Below are 21,961 nucleotides of genomic sequence, written 5' to 3'. Positions count from 1 at the left end.
GAGGACTTCCTAGGCTTTACTGAAGCAGAGACCAGGGCAGCTGAGGGGAGGCTAGAGGACCTGGCTGAGAGCCTAACACTCTGGGATTGGGTGAACAGGTGGTCAGCCGCAGAGGACGACATGACACCCACAGAAACATTTACAGAGGAGGAGATCATCGACCAGGTCATCCAAGAGGAGGCAGAAGAAGAGGCAGAAGAAGAACCCCAGCCCACAGTTTCAGCAAAGAGCCACTCGGATGCCATCACCAACCTGAAGTGGCTCATAGAATACACAGAGCAACAGGACTTCGACCCCATATACATACTACACCTGAAGAACCTCCAGAGACAAGCACAAGTCAAGATGAAGAAGGGTATGTGCCAGAAGAAACTCAGACTTTTTCATGTCATTGAAATGATAAAAATCTGCTTGTAAGTGCTATTTTATGTTTTATTGTATATTTTTTTGAGTGGTATTTTTTAATAAATTTAAAACTTTAAAGAACTTTGGTGTTTTTTTATTTGAAACGCCCTTCCATTCTTACACAGTCAGCAATGTTTCCTCTCGTTCACCTATTATCGCCATCGTGGATATCCGCGGCTCGGATGCAACGCGGGTGGCTGTCTTGGACCCCAACACCCGCGTTATAACGGGGGACTACTGTATATCTTTCCTTAGACAAGGGGACCAAAACTGTTCACAGCATTTGAGGTGTGGTCTATCTAGTGCCTTGTATAGTTTTGGCAAGACTTCCCTATTTCTCTACTCCAGTCCCTTTGAAATAAAGGCCAAAATTCCATTTGCCTTCCATAATACCTGCTGACTTGGACGCTAGCTTTTTATCATTTATGCATGAGGACCCAACCACTCTGAGCAGCCGTTTTCTGCTGCCTTTCTCCACTAAATTGTGTAAAAAGCCCAGTGGTAAGGAAGAGATATGCCTTGTATAGGCGAATCGCCACAAACTGATGGGATGATTTATGCCACTCCACCACTAGCCTCACAAAAACAGCACCAACATCGATGGACTTAGAAAAAAGAAGAAATGAAAACTCTCGAGTCTTAATCCAGCTCGCAGTAAATCGTACTCCAAAATTTAAAGTCTTTCCTTATTTTCTTCCCCCACCCCAATCGCCCAACTCAATCGCTCTGTTATTTTCCATTCTTCTTCCTGAACCCAATTCCATTCTAATTTGCCCAATCTTCCTGGTGGTAATTCCTGTATCTGTGTCAACCCTTCAATGTCACTCGTTAAAAAGGTAGACTGGTCCAGTCACTTTGAGTCCCAGATGCTCCATTAATCAGCACACAAGACACAGCACAAAATCATTTTGAACTGGGATGGGGGGGGGAATAATTCCAACGGGGCACGCCACAAGACATCCTGTTCAAGTAACAACAACAAAAAAACCACATCGGATCACAAGTCTAACAATAACTCTGACAGTGGTTGGCTCAATACGTGGCACATTGTTCAGAATAGGCTATCCCATTAGCCCTGGAGACAAAAGATAAAACCGGACTCTCATCAGCTGTGAGACCAATTTCTGCAACTCTACCACAGCTTCCTGTAACGAGAAAACAGCCGCTTTTTGTTAACAACTAACAATTGAAATGTTACTGCTGGTTCGTTTTATATTTACAAACGCTGCATTTCTACACCCACGTCGTGTTATGTAATTTTAGGAAAGGTCATGGCTGATTTCAACAGGCGGGGGGGGGGGGGAATTGGCCGCCATTACACAGCCCACCTGAAAAAAAAAGCTTAAATTTCCTGCGGCTCTCTCACTTCTTCGCACACAATGATGCGCACCAACACACGCTGCCTCAGAAATCACTTTGAAAAGCTTTCGCCCAGTCAAATCACTCAGACACACAGAAATTGCAAGAAGAATGATATTGAGAGAGAGAGAAGTTAGAAAATTAGAATTCCAACCTGAGCAAGAGCACTCAGAATGAGGTAGCATTGCAGCCTTGTTATTTTTATGTTGTTGTGCAAACACAAGTTAAACTGACATGAGTGAATCAAACCATTAATTCTGTATATTCATTCAACGAGGAAATGAAGCAGCTTAACGTTTCATATCAAGTGTCAGCGGTGTCCATTTTTCAAAGTGATTGAAGGAGAACGTAGGAGGGAGCCAGTTCGCTCATTTGGTTGAGAGATTAGAGTGTGGTTTAACCCTCACGTTGATAGAAGTCATTCTTGGGCCTGCCACCGCACCTTGCCTCAGAGATAGCCTGGCACAAGTCATGATAAGCAACTCTCAGACAATGCAAGTTAGAGAGAGAGAGAGAGGGGGGGGGGGGGGAGGGAAAGAGAGAAAGCTGAAAATTCCTTTCCCCTTCTCTCCAGGAGGCAGTGAATAATATAGGGATACATCCCCACAGATTCTGTTAACCCCTACATACTTAGTTGAAAGTGGACATTAACCATAGCCAAGTCCAATATTACAATTTATTATAATTGATTTATAATGCTACTCTGTGATCACCAGACTCCGAAGCACGCCCAGAGATTCCTGCATCATGTTTAATTAACTCATCTCCCACTGGGGAGCTCTTAAATAGGGAGAGAGTCCACACAAGAGAACTGGTTGCCGAACTGACTGCTTCAGTCAACAGTTCTTCAACCACAAGCCAGTCTAGTGCAATATTCTGCAAACTTTTCTCCCCCCGGGACCCACCTTTGCGACCCATGCCACATTTGCTTACCTTTGATGCAAAAGGGGAGCCTGCTTGGTCGTCATGGTCTCACTCCAATCAGATTCAGATGACGCGAGAGCAATGCGCAAATCAGATGCAGACAAGTTCCTTTGTGCCGTCTTCATCTTTGTGAAAACAGAAAATCCAACCTTGCACATGTAGGTCGTCATGAAGTGCAATAGCAACAAAACGCTGGTTTGGGATGCTGCTCCAGAATGCTGACAGCTTTTGGTGTATTTTTAATGCGCCATCACAGTTCCTGTCAGCAGCGTAGTCTTTTCATTTGGAGCAAGCTGGAAGTTAATAACGGACTCTGGTCTCAACGTCAAAATAAATTTTTCATCCACCACTTAAATCTGAAACTTCTCTTCTCATTTGCCAGTACTTCTCTGCAGAAACACACATGGGCTTTGCATCTATATTTGCATTGGCATAATCGACAAAACCATAACTCAAGAAATCATCTTTGTACTGCTTTGTTCCCGAGTGAAGTTTCTCCTTTGTAGGCTGTTAACCAGAGACCCTTGATCACTGTTCAGAGCTAGCACTAGCAGTGCTCTGTCCTGGACTCTGCCGAGCGGCTCTTTCCAGCAGATTCAGTTGCAAAATCCTGTTAGGTAGGTACATTGCCAACCTGGGTCGCTGGCCGCCTCTTGTAAGAAAACAATTCCATACAACCTTAGAATTCCTACAGTGCAGAAGGAGGCCATGCGGTCCATCATGTCTGCACCGACCGTCGGAAGTAACATGCTATCCAGGCCCACTCTTCCGCCCTATCCTCGGAATCCAATAACCCCACTCTAACCTGTACATTTTTGGACTGAGAGAGGAAACCGGAGCGCCCAAATGAAACCCACACAGAAACGGGGAAAATGTGCAAACTCCCCAGACAGTCACCCAAGGCCGGAATTGAACCCGGGTCCCTGGGACAGTGAGGCAGTAGTGCTAACCACTGCATCATCGAATCATTTTCACTGTCCACTTTTTGTTTGCCAGCAGCTAGAAAATGGAAAAAGCTCTCTTCCATGAGTTGGCGCAAAAAGCATGCACATGGGAGAGCACTTGACTGGCTCTGGGGCACAGCGGGAATGGGCAACGGTAAACTGGACCATAGTGATAGGAAATTCAATAGTTAGGGGGACAGACAGGAGTTTCTGTGGCCTCAAACAGGAGTCCAGGATGGTGTGTTGCCTCCCGGGTGCCAGGGTATCTCTTGAGCGGCTGCAGAACATTCTCAAGGGGGAGGGGGAGCAGCCGGAAATCGGTGGAACAAATGACATAAATAGAAATAAAGAGAGATGAGGTCCTGAGGAGTGATTACAGAGAGCGAGGGAAAAGGTTAAGAGGCAGGACCTCAAGGGTTGTAATCTCTGGATTACCGGTAAGAACAGGAGAATAGGGTAGATGGATACGTGGCTAAAGAATTGGTGCAGAGGGAAGGGATTCAGATTCTTAGATCATTGGGATCTTTTCTGGAGCAGAGGTGATCTCTTTAAGAGGGATGGGTTGCATCTGAACTGGAAGGGGATCACTATCCTGGGTTGCAGATTTGCTACTGCTACAAGGAAGGGTTTAAGCTAGATTGGCAGGGGGTGGGAGCCTCAGCAGCAAGGAACCAAATGAGGGGCTGAAAGGAGATGCAGTACTCAGCAAGGGCAAGCTGAATAGACATGATAGGCGGGAGCATGGCAGGGATCGGGGGAAACCTGTTGGTCAAAACTTGTTTCAATGCAAGAGGGCTGACAGGCAAGGCTGATGAATTCAGAGCATGGATAGGTACGAAGGACTGGGATATTATAGCCATAACTGAAACATGGCTACGGGAGTGACAGGACTGGTAGCTTAATATTCCAGGGTAGGTGCTTTAGGCGGGACAGAGGTGGAGGAAAGAGAGGAGGGGGGAGTTGCATTTTTTGATTAAGGGGAGCATCATGGCAGTAGTCAGAGACGAAATAGCCAAGGGATCATCCACCGAGACTTTATGGGTGGAACTAAGAAATAAGACGGGGATGGTGACCTTATTGGGGTTGTACTATAGGCCCCCAAATAGTCAACAGGAATTAGAAGAACAAATATGCAGGGAGATTTGAGACAGTTGCAGGAGTGAGAGAGTTGCAGGAGTAACAGGGTTGTCATAGTAGGGGATTTTAATTTTCCTAACATAGTCTGGGACTGCCATAGTGTTAAGGGCTTAGATGAGGTGGAACTTGTTAAGTGCGTTCAGGAAAGTTTCCTCAGGCAGCATGTGGAGGGTCCTACTCGGGAAAGAACAAACCTTAACCTATTCTTGGGAAATAGGGCAGGGCAAGTGACTGAGGCAACGGTGGGGGAGCACTTTGGGACCAGAGAACATAGTTCTATTAATTTTTAGAAAGTTTTGGAAAGGGACAAAACTGGTCCACAGGTGCAAGTTCTAAATTGGGGCAAGGTGAATTTTGATGGAATTAGACGGGAGCTTGAAAGGGTTGACTGGAGTAGCTTGTTTGAGGGCGAAGGGGCCTCCGGCAAGTGAGAGTTCAGGGTCTATATGTTCCTGTTAGGGTGAAGGGCAAGGCCGGCAGGAGTAGGGAACCCTGAATGACAAAACATATTGAGGCTTTGGCCAGGATAAAGAAGGAGGCATGGCTCAGGTACAAGCAGCTGGAATCAAGGGATTCCTTGGAGTTGTACAGGGGATACAGGAGTATACGTAAGAAGGAAATTAGGAGGGAAAAAAGAGGGCATGAGGTAGCTCTGGCCAAGAAGATTAAGGTGAATCCAAAAGGGATTTTTTAAGTATATTAAAGAAAAAAGAAGAGAGAGAATAGGACCCCTCAAGGACCTAAGCGGACACATGTGTGGAACCACAGGAGATGGGCGAGGTTCTCAATGAATATTTCTCCTCTGTGTTTACCGTGGAGAAAAACATGACGGCTTGGGAACCAGGGAAGGTTAATGGCGATATATTGGGGACAGTTCACATTACAGTAGAGGAGGTGATGGATATATTAAAATGTATGATGGTGGGACTTCCGGTTGCGGCTATGACCAGCTAAGTCGCACATTTGGCAGCTCCTGCGACAAAGGTGTTTAAGGGCCGATTGGAGTGCCCCGACGGTACTGTAAAGACGAATCCCGGTGGGGGAAGGCTCCCTGAGGAGAGTGAGACCAACTTTATGGTCGGTACTCGGAGTGGGGCGACAAAAAAAGCGGCAGCAGCTCCCCGAAAAAAGCGGGGGAAGAGGACCAAAATGGCGGCCGGTGGCGCACTAGAAGATTGGAGAAAATGGGCAGAGGAGCAGCAGGCCGCTCTCCTCCGGTGTTTTACGGAGCTGAAAGTGGAACTCTTAGAGTCTATGAACGCGACGACCACAAGGCTGATGGGGGCCCAGGCGACCCAAGAGGCGTCGATAAGAGAGCTGCAGCAGGAGATGACTGCAAGGGAGGAGGAGGCCACGGTCCTCGTGGGAAAGGTGGAGGTGCACGAGGCACTCCACCTGAAATGGCAGAGCCGCTTTGAGGAGCTGGACACTCGAATGAGGCGGAAGAACTTGAGGATCCTGGGCCTAGCAGAAGGCCTGGAGGGGCCTGATCTCCCGAAATATGTAGCGGAGATGCTGAGCTCCCTGATGGGAGAGGGGGCCGGTCCATCGCCTCTGGAGCTGGAAGAAGCATATCGGGTCATGGCTAGGCGGCCTAGGGCGAACGAGCCCCCGAGGGCGGTGCTGGTGCGATTCCAGCGTTTCTGTGATCGGGAGAAAGTGCTGAGGTGGGCCAAGAGGGAGAAAAGCAGCAAATGGGAGAATTCGACGGTGCGGATATATCAGGACTGGAGTGCGGAGGTGGCAAAGCGGCGGGCCCGGTTTAACCGGACGAAGGCGGTGCTGCACGCAAAGAGGATCAAGTTCGGAATGCTGCAGCCAGCGCGCTTGTGGGTCACCTACAAGGACCAGCACCATTACTTTGAGACCCCAGAGGAGGCATGGACTTTTGTTCGGGAGGAAAAGCTGGACCTGAACTAGAACTTGGGAACGCCGGCGGTCGAGGCCGCCCGAGTACCCTTGACTGATCAAGTGGCCCATGTCTTTCTTAGGCCAGGTCGGAACTTGGTTAAAGTTGATGGATCGTTTGGTTTCTTTGAAACTTGTGTTATGGGGGGTTTCTTTGTTCCTTTTTGTGTGTCTCTTCCCGTTGCCAACTTCCCTTAATTATTGTTGTTGTAGGGGGGACTTTTTTACTGTTTTTTGATCTGTTCTTTAAGGGTTATGGTTACTGTTCTGTTCGATGGAGGGTGATGGTTAAATACGTTATTATTGGGTAGTTATTTAGTTATGCAGGCATAGTTATGTATTTATGTATTTATTTGAGATTTGTTATTTATATTGTTATATTGTTAAGTTGGGGAGGCGGGACGGGGGGGGGTGCAAGTTGGTTATGCGTGTTTTCTTTTTCTCTTTTTTCTTCCTCTCGTTTTAAGGGGGCTTTTTTATGGGCTTGGATGGGGACGGGGGTGGAATTGAAGATGGCGGGGTAGGGTGTGGCCGGGCGAAAGCGCGGGCTTTCCCCTGTTTCCCGCGCGCGGGACGGGGGAAGGGGGAGGAGAGAAGAGTGGGGTGTGGCCAGCAATGGCGGCTTTTCCCGTGCTGAAGCGGGGTCAGAGAGGGATGGCAAGGGGGGGGGGAGGCCCCTCCCCCCCCACATCGGGAGGAGTCGGAGTGTGGCAGGGGCAGCCGGGTCAGCGAAAATCAGCTGACTCTCGGGAGTACGATGGTGGATACACCGCGGCTAGGAGGGGTCCTAGCCAGGGGGGGGGGGGGAAGGGGGGTTAGGGGGGGATACCGGGTTGCTGCTGGAAAGGCCGAGGACGGGAAGGGAAGAACGGGAGGAGAGAGGGGGGGGGGGCCATCGCCATGGGGAACGGGTCAGAAGGGGAGGGTCGACCCGGGGCGAACAGGGGACAGGACATGGCTAATAGACAGGGGAAAGGGACAGGTCGCTCCGCGACCCGGTTGATTACTTGGAACGTGAGGGGGCTGAATGGGCCGGTCAAGAGAGCAAGGGTTTTTTCACACCTAAAGGGACTGCAGGCGGATGTGGCAATGTTGCAGGAGACTCACTTGAGAGTAGTAGACCAGGTACGCCTGAGAAGGGGGTGGGTGGGACAGGTGTTCCACTCAGGCTTGGACGCAAAGAACCGGGGGGTGGCGATTTTGGTGGGAAAGAGGGTGTCGTTCGTGGCGGCGCAGGTGGTAGCAGATAAGGAGGGTAGGTACGTGATGGTGAAGGGTAGGCTGCAGGGAGAGAATGTGGTGCTGGTGAATGTGTATGCCCCGAATTGGGATGACGCGGGTTTTATGAGGCGCCTGTTGGGCCTCATTCCGGGTCTGGAGGCAGGGGGCCTGATCATGAGGGGGGACTTCAATACAGTGCTCGACCCTGGGCTGGACAGATCGAGTTCCAGGACGAATAGGAGGCCGGCAGCGGCAGAGGTGCTAAGGGGGTTCATGGAGCAGATGGGGGGGGGTAGACCCTTGGAGATTTGGCAGGCCAAGGGCGAGGGAGTATTCTTTTTTCTCCCACGTCCACAGGGTGTACTCCAGAATAGACTTTTTTGTACTGAGCAGGGGGCTGATTTCGAGAGTGCAGGACACGGAGTACTCGGCCATTGCGATTTCGGACCATGCACCACACTGGGTAGAGGTAGAACTGGGGGAAGCACGGGACCAGCGCCCGTTGTGGCGCCTGGATGTGGGGCTGCTGGCGGACGATGAGGTGTGCGGAAGGGTCCGGAAGGGCATTGAGAGATATCTGGGCACGAACGACACGGGCGAGGTGAAGGTGGGGGTAGTCTGGGAGGCCCTGAAAGCAGTGATCAGAGGAGAGCTGATCTCCATAAGGGCACACAGAGAAAGGAAGGAGAGGCAGGAGAGGGAGAGACTGGTGGGGGAACTTATAGAAGTGGACAGGAGATATGCGGAGACACCAGAGGAGGGGCTGTTGAGGGAGCGGCGCAGTTTACAGGCCCAGTTTGACCTACTGACCACTAGGAAGGCGGAGACGCAATGGAGAAGGGCACAGGGCGCGGTCTACGAGTACGGGGAAAAGGCGAGCAGGATGCTAGCACACCAGCTGCGCAAGCGAGATGCAGCCAGAGAGATTGGGGGAGTGAGAGAGAAGGGAGGGAACGTAGTGCAGAAGGGGCAAGAGGTGAACGGGGTCTTCAGGGATTTCTACAGGGAATTGTACCGGTCTGAGCCGCCCAGGAGGAGGGGGGGAATGGAGAACTTCCTCGATAGATTGAGGTTCCCAAAGGTCCAGGAGGAACGGGTGGAGGGGCTGGGGGCGCCGATAGAGCTGCAGGAGCTAGTTAAAGGGATAGGCCAGATGCAGGCGGGGAAGGCGCCGGGGCCGGATGGGTTCCCGGTGGAATTTTATAAGAAGTATGTGGACTTGGTGGGTCCAGTGCTGGTGCGAGCCTTCAATGAGGCGCGAGAGGGGGGGGTTCTGCCCCCGACAATGTCACAGGCCCTGATCTCCTTGATCCTGAAGCGGGACAAAGACCCTGTACAGTGCGGGTCCTACAGGCCTATCTCCCTCTTGAATGTAGATGCCAAACTGTTGGCAAAGGTCCTGGCAACCAGAATAGAGGATTGTGTGCCAGGGGTAATCCATGAGGACCAGACGGGGTTCGTAAAGGGACGACAACTTAACACAAATGTCCGGAGACTGTTGAATGTGATTATGATGCCAGCAGTGGAGGGGGAGGCTGAGATAGTGGTAGCACTGGATGCGGAGAAGGCATTCGATAGGGTGGAGTGGGAATACCTGTGGGAGACGCTGGAACGGTTTGGGTTTGGGGAGGGATTTATCAAGTGGGTGAAGCTGCTGTATTCGGCCCCGATGGCGAGTGTGGTTACAAACGGGAGGAGGTCAGAGTATTTTGGGCTCCATCGAGGTACCAGGCAGGGATGCCCCCTATCCCCCTTACTATTTGCATTAGCGATCGAACCGTTGGCGATGGCACTGAGGGGTTCAGGGGGGTGGAGAGGACTGACAAGGGGAGGGGAGGAACATCGGGTATCACTCTATGCGGATGATTTGTTGTTATATGTGGCGGACCCGGAAGGGGGAATGCCGGAGGTAATGGAAATACTAGCGGAGTTTGGGGACTTTTCGGGATATAAATTAAATGTGGGTAAAAGTGAGGTCTTTGTGATACACCCGGGAGATCAGGGGGAGGGAATTGGGCGGCTCCCCTTTAAGAGAGCAGTAAAGAGCTTCAGGTACTTGGGGGTGCAGGTGGCAAGGAACTGGGGGACCCTCCACAAGCTGAACTTTTCAAGGCTGGTGGAGCAGGTGGAGGAGGAGTTCAAGAGGTGGGACATGGTACCGCTGTCGCTAGCAGGGAGGGTGCAGTCAGTCAAAATGACGGTCCTCCCGAGGTTCTTGTTTCTGTTTCAGTGCTTGCCCATCTTTCTCCCCAGGGCCTTCTTCAAGAAGGTAACTAGCAGCATTATGGGCTATGTGTGGGCACATGGCACCCCTAGAGTGAGAAGGATTTTCTTGGAACGGAGTAGGGACAGGGGAGGATTAGCGCTACCCAATCTTTCCGGATACTACTGGGCGGCGAACGCATCGATGGTGCGCAAGTGGGTGATGGAGGGGGAGGGGGCAGCTTGGAAACGTATGGAGAGGGCGTCCTGCGGCAATACAAGCCTGGGGGCGCTAGTAACGGCACCATGGCCGCTCCCCGCCACAAGGTATACCACGAGTCCGGTAGTGGCGGCCACCCTGAAAATCTGGGGGCAGTGGAGGCGACATAGGGGGGAAGTGGGGGGTCTGATGGCGGCGCCACTGAGGGGGAACCACAGATTTGTCCCGGGGAACACTGGCGGGGGATTCCAGAGCTGGCACAGGGTGGGCATCAGGCAACTGAGGGACATGTTCATAGAGGGGAGGTTTGCGAGCCTGGGAGAGCTGGAGGAGAAATTTGAGCTCCCCCCGGGGAACACGTTTAGATACCTGCAGGTGAAGGCATTTGCTAGACGACAGGTGGAAGGATTTCCCTTGCTTCCCGATAGAGGGGTGAGTGATAGGGTGCTGTCAGGGGTCTGGGTCGGAGAAGGGAAGGTCTCGGACATCTACAAAATAATGCAGGAGGTGGAGGAGGTATCGATAGAGGAGCTGAAAGACAAGTGGGAAGCGGAGCTGGGAGAGCAGATAGAAGATGGGACATGGGCGGATGCCTTAGAGAGGGTCAATTCGTCGTCGTCGTGCGCAAGGTTGGGCCTCATCCAATTTAAGGTGCTGCACAGAGCCCATATGACGGGGACTAGGATGAGTCGGTTCTTCGGGGGTGAGGACAGGTGTGTTAGGTGTTCGGGAAGCCCTGCGAACCATGTACATATGTTCTGGATGTGCCCGGCACTGGAAGAGTTCTGGGAGGGGGTGGCGGGGACGGTATCGAGAGTGGTGGGAACCAGGGTCAAACCAGGGTGGGGGCTAGCGATTTTTGGGGTTGGGGTGGAGTCAGGAGTACAGGAGGCAGGGGAGGCCGGAATATTGGCCTTTGCGTCCTTGGTAGCTCGGAGAAGGATCTTGATTCAGTGGAGGGACACAAGGCCACCAAGTGTTAACACCTGGTTAAACGACATGGCAAGCTTCATCCAATTGGAAAGAATCAAATTCGCCCTGAGAGGGTCGGTACAGGGGTTCTTCCGGAGGTGGCAGCCCTTCCTTGACTTTCTGGATCAGAGATAGGAACTGGAGGCCGAAACAGCAGCAACCCGGGGAGAAAGGGGGGGGGGGGGGGGGGGGGAGATAGCAACGAAGGGAGCACGTCAGCGGGGGGTCGCGGGCAATGACTGCCCGAGGCCATCGGCAGAAAGGGAAAAACGGTTTGGTTGCTAGACTGGTAGCGGGGGGGGGGGGGGGGGGGGGGGGGGGGGGGGGGAGGGCGTGGGGAGGATTTTCCAGGGGGGATTTGTTGTGTTATAATTTAAAATGTAGTAGGGGTAAATGTTTGTATCGAAAAATTTCAATAAAAATTATTTAAAAAAAAAAAAAAATGTATGATGGTGAATATATCTCCTGGCCCTGACCAGGTATTTCCAAGAAAACTGCGTGAGGCTAAAGAAGAAATTGCGGGAGCCCTGGCTGAGATATTTGCATCATCGTTAGCCATAGGTGAGGTACCAGAAGACTGGAGGGTAGCAAATGTTATGCCCTTATTTAGGAAGGGCAACAAAGAAAAACCTGGGAATTATAGACCAGCAAGTCTAACATCTGTGGTGGGCAAGTTACGAGAGAGGATTTTGAGGGATAAGATATACAGGTATTTGAAAAGACAGGGTTTGATTAGTAGGAGTCAGCATGGCTTTGTGCATGGGAGATCATGCCTTACAAATTTGTTAAGAGTTCTTTGATGAAGTGACCAGGAAGGTTGATGAGAACAGAGTGGTAGACGTAGTATATATGGACTTCAGTAAGGCCTTCGATAAAGTTCCACATGGTAGGCTGCTCTGGAATGTTAGGTCACATGGAATACAGGGAAAGCTGGCAAATTCGATATACAATTGGCTTGATGGTCGGGAGCAGAGGATAATGGTGGAAAGCAGCTCGTCAGACTGGAGGCCTATGGCTCGTGGCGTGCCTCAGGGGTGATTTGGATGAGAATGTACAAGTCATGATCAGTAAGTTTGCAGATGACACTAAAATAGGTGGTATTGTAGACAGTGAGGAAGGTTATCAAAAATTGCAGCAGGTTCTTGATCAGCTGGGGAAACGCGCCGAGAAATGGCAAATGGAGTTCAATACAGGTAAGTTCCGAGGTGTTGCATTTTAGAACGTCAAATCAAGGTAGGACCTTAGGGAGTATCGTGGAACAGAGGGACCTTGGGGGTTCAGGTGAACGGTTCTCTAAAGGTGGAGTCAAAGGTAGATGGGGCAGTGAATAAGGCTTTTGACATGCTGGTCTTTATTGGACAGGGCATTGAGTATAGAAGTGGGGAAGTAATGTTGCAATTGTACAGGATGTTGGTGAGGCCACACCTGGAGTATTGTGTTTAGTTTTTGTCACCTTGCCATAGGAAAGACGTTATTAAACTGGAGAGAGTGCAGAAGAGGTTTACAAGGATGTTTCCAGGACTCAAGGGACTGAGTTATAGGGAAAGATTGAACAGGCCAAGACTTTTTTCTTTGGAGCGTAAGAGACTGAGGGGTGATCTTATAGAGGTGTACAAGGTCATCATGAGAGGCGTGGATAGGGTGAAAGGATTCAATCTTTTTCCCAGGGTTGGAGAATCGAGAACTAGAGAGCATAGGTTTAAGTTAAGAGGGGAAAGAATTAATGGGAGCCAGTGGAGAAACTTTTTTTTACATAAGAGGGCAGTATGTATGTGGAGTGAGTTGTCGGAGGAAGTGGTTGAGGCAGGGGCATTGACAACATTTAAAAGGTATTTGGACAGATACATGGTTAGGAAAGGTTTAGTGGGTTATGGGCCAATGACTTAGATGGGCCTTTTGGTTGGCATGGACCAGTTTGGGCTGAAGAGTCTGTCTCTGTGCTGTAGATTCTGTGATTCTAAGTGTACGCGCAGGGCAAGTGTCCTGCACACTACCGCCACTTCTGGTAAGGAGATTGCACAGCCTCATTGCCTTCTCATTTAAAAAGGTGGCAGCAGCCTCCATTCTCACTAACAATGCCGGTAGCAGCCGCTGGGTGCTTCTCCCGTGATTGGGACCACCGGGGAAAAGCCGCGACCCTCCTGACACCCACCCACGAGTCGCAACCCACAGCTCAAAAAATCCTGCTCTAGTGAATCCAAGCAAGATCTAGCCTATGGGAGGACACAATGAAATGTCATTGTTTCATTAGGATCACTAGGGTCGCTAGTTTAAATACCCGCCATTTTAATCATGGCAATGTCCAATATTTCAATGTTCCAAGTATTCATGCATCCTGGAGGTACAAGAAACTGCAATACTGCATTAATTTGGGGAATTTTAATTTCCATTCGCAATGCATTACAGTCAGTGAACCCTTGCATTTTTAATATCACAAATGGGATAAAGGTGTCCCATGTATTGCAGCAATACAGAAACCAATGATTAGGTATAACTGCCTAGTGAACAGATGCAGGGAGCTCATTTTCCCTGGCAGGCGAATCTGGAACTGTAAAAAACACATTTCTGTTACTGCTATTGGAGTTTTTGAAGACATTATTACTGCTCCGCTGTATTTTGTTCTATTCCCTGGTGTCAAGACAGAGCTCTGCCAATGCTGGTGTTTCCAACCACTGGATAGAAGCTGTGAATGTGATAGTTAGCTCCTCCTGGGTGCTTGCAGAAGGCTGGTTAATTAAATCATTTCAGGGAAGGCCACAAGGGCATTGATTCCTGTGAGCTGAGATTCACTCTAAACAAAACACATCTGTATCAGCATATTAAACCATGTATACAAAAACAAGACTGCTTGCCTTTCTTGCAATTTTAAAAATAACGGTACACAAAAAGAAACGAGAGCAGATATATTGAAAATGTAGAGTTTGCTCTAATAATGACATTCGGTGTGAAACTGTTTTAACTTCACATCTACATTCAGTGTGAATGCACTCCAAAACTAAAATCAGGGCCTAACCCCTCTCACTGCACAATTCCGACGAGGAGCAGCATTCCCTCGAGAAGTCAGTCATACTCCTTCGGGAGTCAGTATTGGGCCTCACTAGATTTACAGTCTTTAAGTTCGGCCTTGCCAGAAAACAACTTCATGCTAATGGTAAACTTGCAAAGATTCAACCACATGGTGGCACATATACAGCACACAACATTGCCACAAGATTACATTAGTGTGCCCACTCCACAGCGCCCCATCAATTACCTGCACAAAACACAGCAACAGACAAGGCAAATGGATTCCAGAGCGATTGGCGACAGCGGATCACCTCCATTCAGTCCGCAAGCACGTCCCTGAACTTCTCGTCGCTTGTCATTTCAATTCTCCACCTTGCTGCCTCTCTGTCCTTGGCCTGCTACCATGTTCCAAAAGAAGCGCAATGCAAGCTTGAGGAACAGTCTACTCTGCAGTCTTGTGGATCCTTCAGGAACCTTCTGTATTCAATGTGGAGTTAAACAATTTTGGATCCTATAACTTCTGCCTCCAACTTATTTTGTGATTTTTCCACTGGTCCAATTCTTTTCATTTCTCTCTTTATTCCTTCACTTTGCATTCACTATCGTGTCCGAATGCTTTTGTTTCTTTACTCATTACCACTCCTCTTAAGCTTTTGAAATCTCAACCCTTTTGTCATTTATTCTCTCCTACCCTCCGTCCAGTCGTAGATTTTCCCTTTTGTTCCACTTTAGCCCGTCCTATTTACTCAAAAGCCAAGTGTATTTCTAACTTTCCTCAAGTCCGAATAAAGGTCAAAGACCCAAATCGCTTTTGCAGTTTCCTCTCTCCACAGACTCTACAAGATCTGATAAATATTTCCTGTTTTTATTTCAGACACCAGAGTGAACGCAGACAATTGGTATACAGATTTGAAATCTTTCAACAGGTAGAGTCAGCATAGGATTGCCAACTCTTGGGTGGATATTCCTGGGGATGGCATCACATGACCTTTTGCCTCCAATTGCCCCACTCCTGCCATTCATCACCCAACAATGCCACACCCCCTTTCCACGACCAATCGGAAAGCAATTAGACTCTTCATTACCAAATTAAAGAATTCTTGAGGGCTCTGTATCTGTATTAGGATCCTTTCAATACAATCACATTTACAGTCTACTGTGTGATATGGCTGGAAGTTTAAAAAGGAGGTCCAGGGTGATTTGCTGGGAAGAAAATGCAAGCTGTTCACCCTTGAGAGACACTATAGCAGCATCTGTACTTTGGTGGTTAAATTGATAGTCTCCGAAGTCCCAGGAAAGTGTCGAGAACGTTGGGCTATAACCAGTTATGCTTTAAACTGTTCATTTACTTCCCAAGATGAGTTGGGTTGAAAGAATGGCTAATCAGCATTTTTATCTGATACATGGCCTATGTGATTCACGTTGCAATAGGGATGGGAAGAGTACAGAGGAGGCCATTGTCAGATCAAGTTACAGGCATTCTTAAAATAACAGAGAATATGGCAGATGAATTAGTCTGTCAGGATCCAGGAGAGAGGAGCAGCTAGAGGCCGAGGAGCTCACACTCCAGTTGAGAAGATTAAATTTGAGGGAATTTTAAACAAGGCTAGGATTCACCTGGCCTGCACTAGAGGGAGAATAATTGTCATGACAGTTCTGGGGTCCAACGGGGTGTACTAAACCCTCAGGAGCCAGGAAGCTGGGATAATTGTATGGTTACTCAAGGGACAGTGTGAAGTGCACATGTGAATTGGTTTTTCAGTTAAGTAAAAAGTAAAAGAGGATTAAGTGGCCTACAACAATGGTGTTTAGTCATGGTGCTTTTAGTCTGTTAGTTACAATAAATGTCAACAGTGTCTGCAGGCAGTGCAACAAACACTGTATAATAGAAAGAAAATGGGGAGGGGTACATGCAGAAATAAAACTCCACAAGAGATCAGGGAGGCATAGGCTGAAGAGTATCAATAGATTGATTTACCAATACAAATGAAAAAGTCATCAAAAAAGAATGTTTGTTTCAGATACCGAGTAACTCATTACATTGCCAATCTCCTAATAGGCTCAATTTTGACTCATTGATAAAGTTCAAATTTAAACATAAAATCATTGCTTAATTTCAATTAGTTGTTGCTTCATTTGAATTCAATGCTTCGTACAAAAAGCACTTGCTCACATTTTACCGTGGCAGAGACTTGCATTTTTATTGCACAATTCATAACTTCAGGACATTGCAAAGCACTTTGATCCAATAAAGTACTTTCCAAGTGTAGCATAGTGTGACTAAGGAAAGGCAGCAGCCAACTTGTACACAGCAAGCTCCCACAAAACATACAGCAAGGTCCCACAAAGAGCAATGTGATACATGGCCAGATAATCAATTTTAGTCATGTTGGAAATGTTACCCAAGGAGAGGGCTTAACGCAAAGATGCAGATGTCCTCTTTGTAGTTACCCACCTCACGTGGTTGTGCTTTGCTTCCAGCTGACAGTTAGTGATGCAACACCACTTTCCTTCCTTGTTCGGAGACAGAAATTATTGCGGGGGGGGGGGGGGAAAGAGAAGAGAAAAAAAATGTAGCAACAAATCTCACAAAACACCGCATACACTTAATTGTGAAAATTATGTATTTGACAAACGTGCGACTCAAAAGACTCTTAACGCACATGGCTAAAGTTCCTGATTCATAACTAGCTTTTCACCAACTCATTTGTCACACTCTACACTCCGACTTGAGATTGGTGATATTTGGCACAAAACGCAACAGTTCATCTTCACTTATTACTTCCAGAACTGTATTGCAAAAAGACACCCCAAGTTATTGGTGGAAAATAAGTGTGTTACATCAGGAAAGGAGACGAGCAAGGAGGGGACATGAGAAGTCTTTGGCAGGTAGGATCAAGGAAAACCCAAAAGCTTTCTATAGGTATGTCAGGAATAAAAGAATGACTAGGGTAAGAGTAGGGCCAGTCAAGGACAGTGGTGGGAAGTTGTGTGTGGAGGCTGAGGAGATAAGCGAGATACTAAATGAATACTTTTCGTCAGTATTCACTCAAGAAAAAGATAATATTGTGGAGGAGAATGCTGAGACCCAGGCTATTAGAATAGATGGCATTGAGGTGCGTAGGGAAGAAGTGTTGGCAATTCTGGACAAGGTGAAAATAGATAAGTCCCCGGGGCCGGATGGGATTTATCCTAGGATTCTCTGGGAAGCCAGGGAAGAGATTGCTGAGCCTTTGGCTTTGATTTTTAGGTCATCATTGGCTACAGGAATAGTGCCAGAGGACTGGAGGATAGCAAATGTGGTCCCTTTGTTCAAGAAGGGGAGTAGAGATAACCCCGGTAACTATAGGCCGGTGAGCCTAACGTCTGTGGTGGGTAAAGTCTTGGAGAGGATTATAAAAGATACGATTTATAATCATCTAGATAGGAATAATATGATTAGGGACAGTCAGCATGGTTTTGTGAAGGGTAGGTCATGCCTCACAAACCTTATCGAGTTCTTTGAGAAGGTGACTGAACAGGTAGACGAGGGTAGAGCAGTTGATGTGGTGTATATGGATTTCAGTAAAGCGTTTGATAAGGTTCCCCACGGTCGTCTATTGCAGAAAATACGGAGGCTGGGGATTGAGGGTGATTTAGAGATGTGGATCAGAAATTGGCTAGTTGAAAGAAGACAGAGAGTGGTAGTTGATGGGAAATGTTCAGAATGGAGTTCAGTTACGAGTGGCGTACCACAAGGATCTGTTCTGGGGCCGTTGCTGTTTGTCATTTTTATAAATGACCTAGAGGAGGGCGCAGAAGGATGGGTGAGTAAATTTGCAGACGACACTAAAGTCGGTGGAGTTGTAGACAGTGCGGAAGGATGTTGCAGGTTACAGAGGGACATAGATAAGCTGCAGAGCTGGGCTGAGAGGTGGCAAATGGAGTTTAATGTGGAGAAGTGTGAGGTGATTCACTTTGGAAAGAATAACAGAAATGCGGAATATTTATCTAATGGTAAAATTCTTGGTAGTGTGGATGAGCAGAGGGATCTCGGTGTCCATGTACATAGATCCCTGAAAGTTGCCACCCAGGTTGATAGGGTTGTGAAGAAGGCCTATGGTGTGTTGGCCTTTATTGGTAGAGGGATTGAGTTCCGGAGCCATGAGGTCATGTTGCAGTTGTACAAAACTCTAGTACGGCCGCATTTGGAGTATTGCGTACAGTTCTGGTCGCCTCATTATAGGAAGGACGTGGAAGCTTTGGAACGGGTGCAGAGGAGATTTACCAGGATGTTGCCTGGTATGGAGGGAAAATCTTATGAGGAAAGGCTGATGGACTTGAGGTTGTTTTCGTTAGAGAGAAGAAGGTTAAGAGGTGACTTAATAGAGGCATACAAAATGATCAGAGGGTTAGATAGGGTGGACAGCGAGAGCCTTCTCCCGCGGATGGAGGTGGCTAGCACGAGGGGACATAGCCTTAAATTGAGGGGTAATAGATATAGGACAGAGGTCAGAGGTGGGTTTTTTACGCAAAGAGTGGTGAGGCCGTGGAATGCCCTACCTGCAACAGTAGTGAACATGCCAACATTGAGGGCATTTAAAAATTTATTGGATAAGCATATGGATGATAAGGGCATAGTGTAGGTTAGATGGCCTTTAGATTTTTTCCATGTCGGTGCAACATCGAGGGCCGAAGGGCCTGTACTGCGCTGTATCGTTCTATGTTCTATGTTCTATGAAACAGGGTGGTGAGGTTTTTGCAAAATTGATTTGCAGCATGACAAAATGGGTGGCCATAGTGCAACCCTAGTCAGAGTACTTCCAGCCACAAAAACAAGGATCACGTATAGATGACTAGTTTCATTGCAAAAAGGAAGATGATTAGAATTCAGGCAGCACTTTAACCCCGTAATCTAACTGCATGCAACAGCCAAATATATGCAAGTGAAATTCAGACTCCTGTATTCAACAGTATAACATATACCACATCTCTCCTCACTGTTACATTTGGAAAATGAGGAAATTATTAATTCCTTGCTGAAGTACAGATAATGGGCTTCAGTTTCTGCATGAAATGGCATTAACCATGATGCAATGAGGAACATTAACAATCGTCAAATTTTGGGGTATTTGGGGCAGCACATTGACACAGTGATTAGCACTGCTGTCTCATGCCACCGAGGACCCAGGTTCAATCCTAGCCCCAGGTCACCATCTGTGTGGTGTTTGCACATTCTCCCAATGTCTGCGTGGGTCTCACCTCCACAATCCAAAAAGAGGTGCAGGGTAGGTCAATTAGTCATGCTAAATAGCCCCTTGGGGAAAAAAATTATTTGCTACTCTAAATTTTTTATTTTTTTTTAAACTTTGGGGTATTTGAACCTCCCATAGTATCCACAGAACAGCACCTTTCGAAAGAGCCAGTGGGCAGTAAATCAGGAGCCTGCGATTTTGGACCAGTTTTCTTTTGTTTTGGACAGAATATAGGACCAATTGAATCTCACAGCATAGAACATAAACTATCATCAGGGACCTCAGGTGCAATTCACATCAAAAACATAAAATTAGCACAAGTTGTCATGAGAGTGTGAAAACACTTTGACTAATAGATAAGGATTGATATGAAAATTTGGCAAAATTATCTTAAATAAACTCATGCCATGGTTTGGGTGGCGTCAGTACCTACACAGTTTACCTAGAAAAGCCCCATTTCTCATATTACAATCCCAGCTGATGTCAATTCTGGACAAGTCAGTTGCCAGAGGGAATAGAAAACAGTGGAGGAAAAGTTACTGAATAAATTCACAGGAGTCTACTGATGAACTCAAGACAAATATTGAATAAAAAATTAACTATATTAAACCAGACGCGAAAGGTTGCAAAGATCTCAATACAAGAACATGATGATGCTTGAAATGTACACTATTCCTTCAGTCCAGCAATATTTGTAGCGACACACAAACCAGTAAAGATTTATCACTATCTTGACACTTGGGACTAACACAGTTGCAAATAGTTTTCTTGCAGTGAATTCCTAAGCATTCACAACACTGCACCCAACCTGTACCTCTCCCAGAGGCCCAAAACCTTGCTCTAAACTCACTATTGCTTCAAATGCAGAGCAAACACAGAGTTCCCGAAACTCATTTTCCCAGTGGCACCTCTGCTAAACTGATCACTTTATGGAGTTCTAAAACTGACTATTCAGTCAACTACTATCGCCAACAGACTTGTAGTGTTTTCTTCTCAGAACAAAATCCCATCTTCACTCTCTGACCCACACACTGAACTCTCCCTTCTGACTTTTTCTGTGTGTTTGGACCACTGTTGCTCAGCAACAGTAGATTTTTTTTTAATTTGGGGGATTTTTTTTCCAAACAATTGCTCTCAACTTTTGACCTCTCAGCCCAAGTATTTTACTTCAAGGGTTGCAAACCTTCATTAAAACGTCCATACACAAACAAACCCAAAAGACCTAATGAGGCATGGAATAGAAAGACTATGGTAGCATCACAGTTATAGACATTCCGGCACTGAAGTTCAAACAAAACCCAAATGAAATGGAACCCTTGATACCTTACTTAACACCCAAATATATATATTCAACTTAAAAATTAAATATTGTTCTTAACACTAGAATCAGGGTAGGAAAAGTCCAAAGATGTGCAGGTTAGGTGGATTGGCCATGCTAAATTGCCCTTAGTGTCCACAATTGCCCTTAGTGTTGGGTGGGGTTACTGGGTTATGGGGAGAGGGTGGAGGTGTGGGCTTGAGTAGGGTGCTCTTTCCAAGAGCCAGTGCAGACTCGATGGGCCAAATGGCCTCCTTCTGCACTGTAAATTCTGTAAACTGCTTTGGGTTGGGCTCAACACCTTCATTTAACAAGAGATTGGCAAAGTAAAAATTATTTCATCTTCCACCCCACATCATTACAAATTTCAGTGTTCCTCAAGATAGGGTTTTCCATACTCATGGGGCGAAATTCTCCAACCCTACGCAGGGTCGGAGAATCGCCTGGGGGTGCCTAAAATCCCGCCCCCGCCGTGGCAGAGATTCTCCGCCACCCGGGAAGTGGCGGGGGCAGGAATCTCGCCCCGCCGATCGGAGAGGCCCCTGCGGCGATTCTCCGGCCCGGATGGGCCGAAGTCCCGCCGCTGGGAGGCCTCTCCCGCCGCCGAGGTTTAAACCACCTCTGGAACGGCGAGCTCAGCGGCGCGAGCAGGCCCCCGGTGTCCTGGGGGGGCGATCGAACCCCAGGGGGTGCCCCCACGGTGGCCTGTCCCACGATCGGGGCCCCCCACTCAGACTCCGGGCCAGTGCCCTGGCTGCACTCTTTCTCCTTCCGCGCCGCCACGGAAGAGAACCCCGCATCGCGCATGTGCTGGCCGCTGACGTCACTGCCGGCGCATGCGTCGACCGGCAAAAGCCTTTCGGCCAGCCCCGCACCGGGGGCGCCGTTTTTTTGCGCTGGTCTTCTGGTGCTAACCGCTCCAGCGCGGGGATGGCGCGACCCCCGAGTGGTTGGCGCCACTCCCCTACTCCGGGACCCTCCGTCACGCCGGGTAGGGGAGAATGCCGCCCATGGTTTTCCAATAATGTGAGAAATGGTTTGCAACAACAAAACATTTGTGTACAAGGTTCCAGATGGACTGATGGAAACTATGGAACCATATTTTTAGTTT

The 21,961-nt window shown here is 48.1% G+C and overlaps 1 protein-coding gene across 9 annotated transcripts in view; it reads right to left on the bottom strand.

The window, feature by feature from the left end:
* rab27a (RAB27A, member RAS oncogene family) overlaps window positions 1–21,961 on the bottom strand; it is a 153,262-nt gene that overhangs the window by 107,639 nt on the left and 23,662 nt on the right. For 4 of the 9 annotated variants that reach the window (XM_038814111.1, XM_038814108.1, XM_038814113.1 and 1 more), the window contains one exon: window positions 16,754–16,812. The exons of 4 other annotated variants lie outside the window; for them this stretch is intronic. The gene's annotated coding sequence lies outside the window, so the exon portion shown is untranslated. Of the gene's footprint in view, window positions 1–16,700; window positions 16,729–16,753; window positions 16,813–21,961 lie in introns of those variants that run through there. One more of the 9 variants, XM_038814109.1, reaches the window with a different exon arrangement.

Source organism: Scyliorhinus canicula, chromosome 12 (assembly GCF_902713615.1).
Source record: "Scyliorhinus canicula chromosome 12, sScyCan1.1, whole genome shotgun sequence".
Taxonomy (NCBI): domain Eukaryota; kingdom Metazoa; phylum Chordata; class Chondrichthyes; order Carcharhiniformes; family Scyliorhinidae; genus Scyliorhinus; species Scyliorhinus canicula.
The sequence above is the reverse complement of the archived record's forward strand: the minus strand, read 5'-3'. Positions and strand labels throughout refer to the sequence as shown.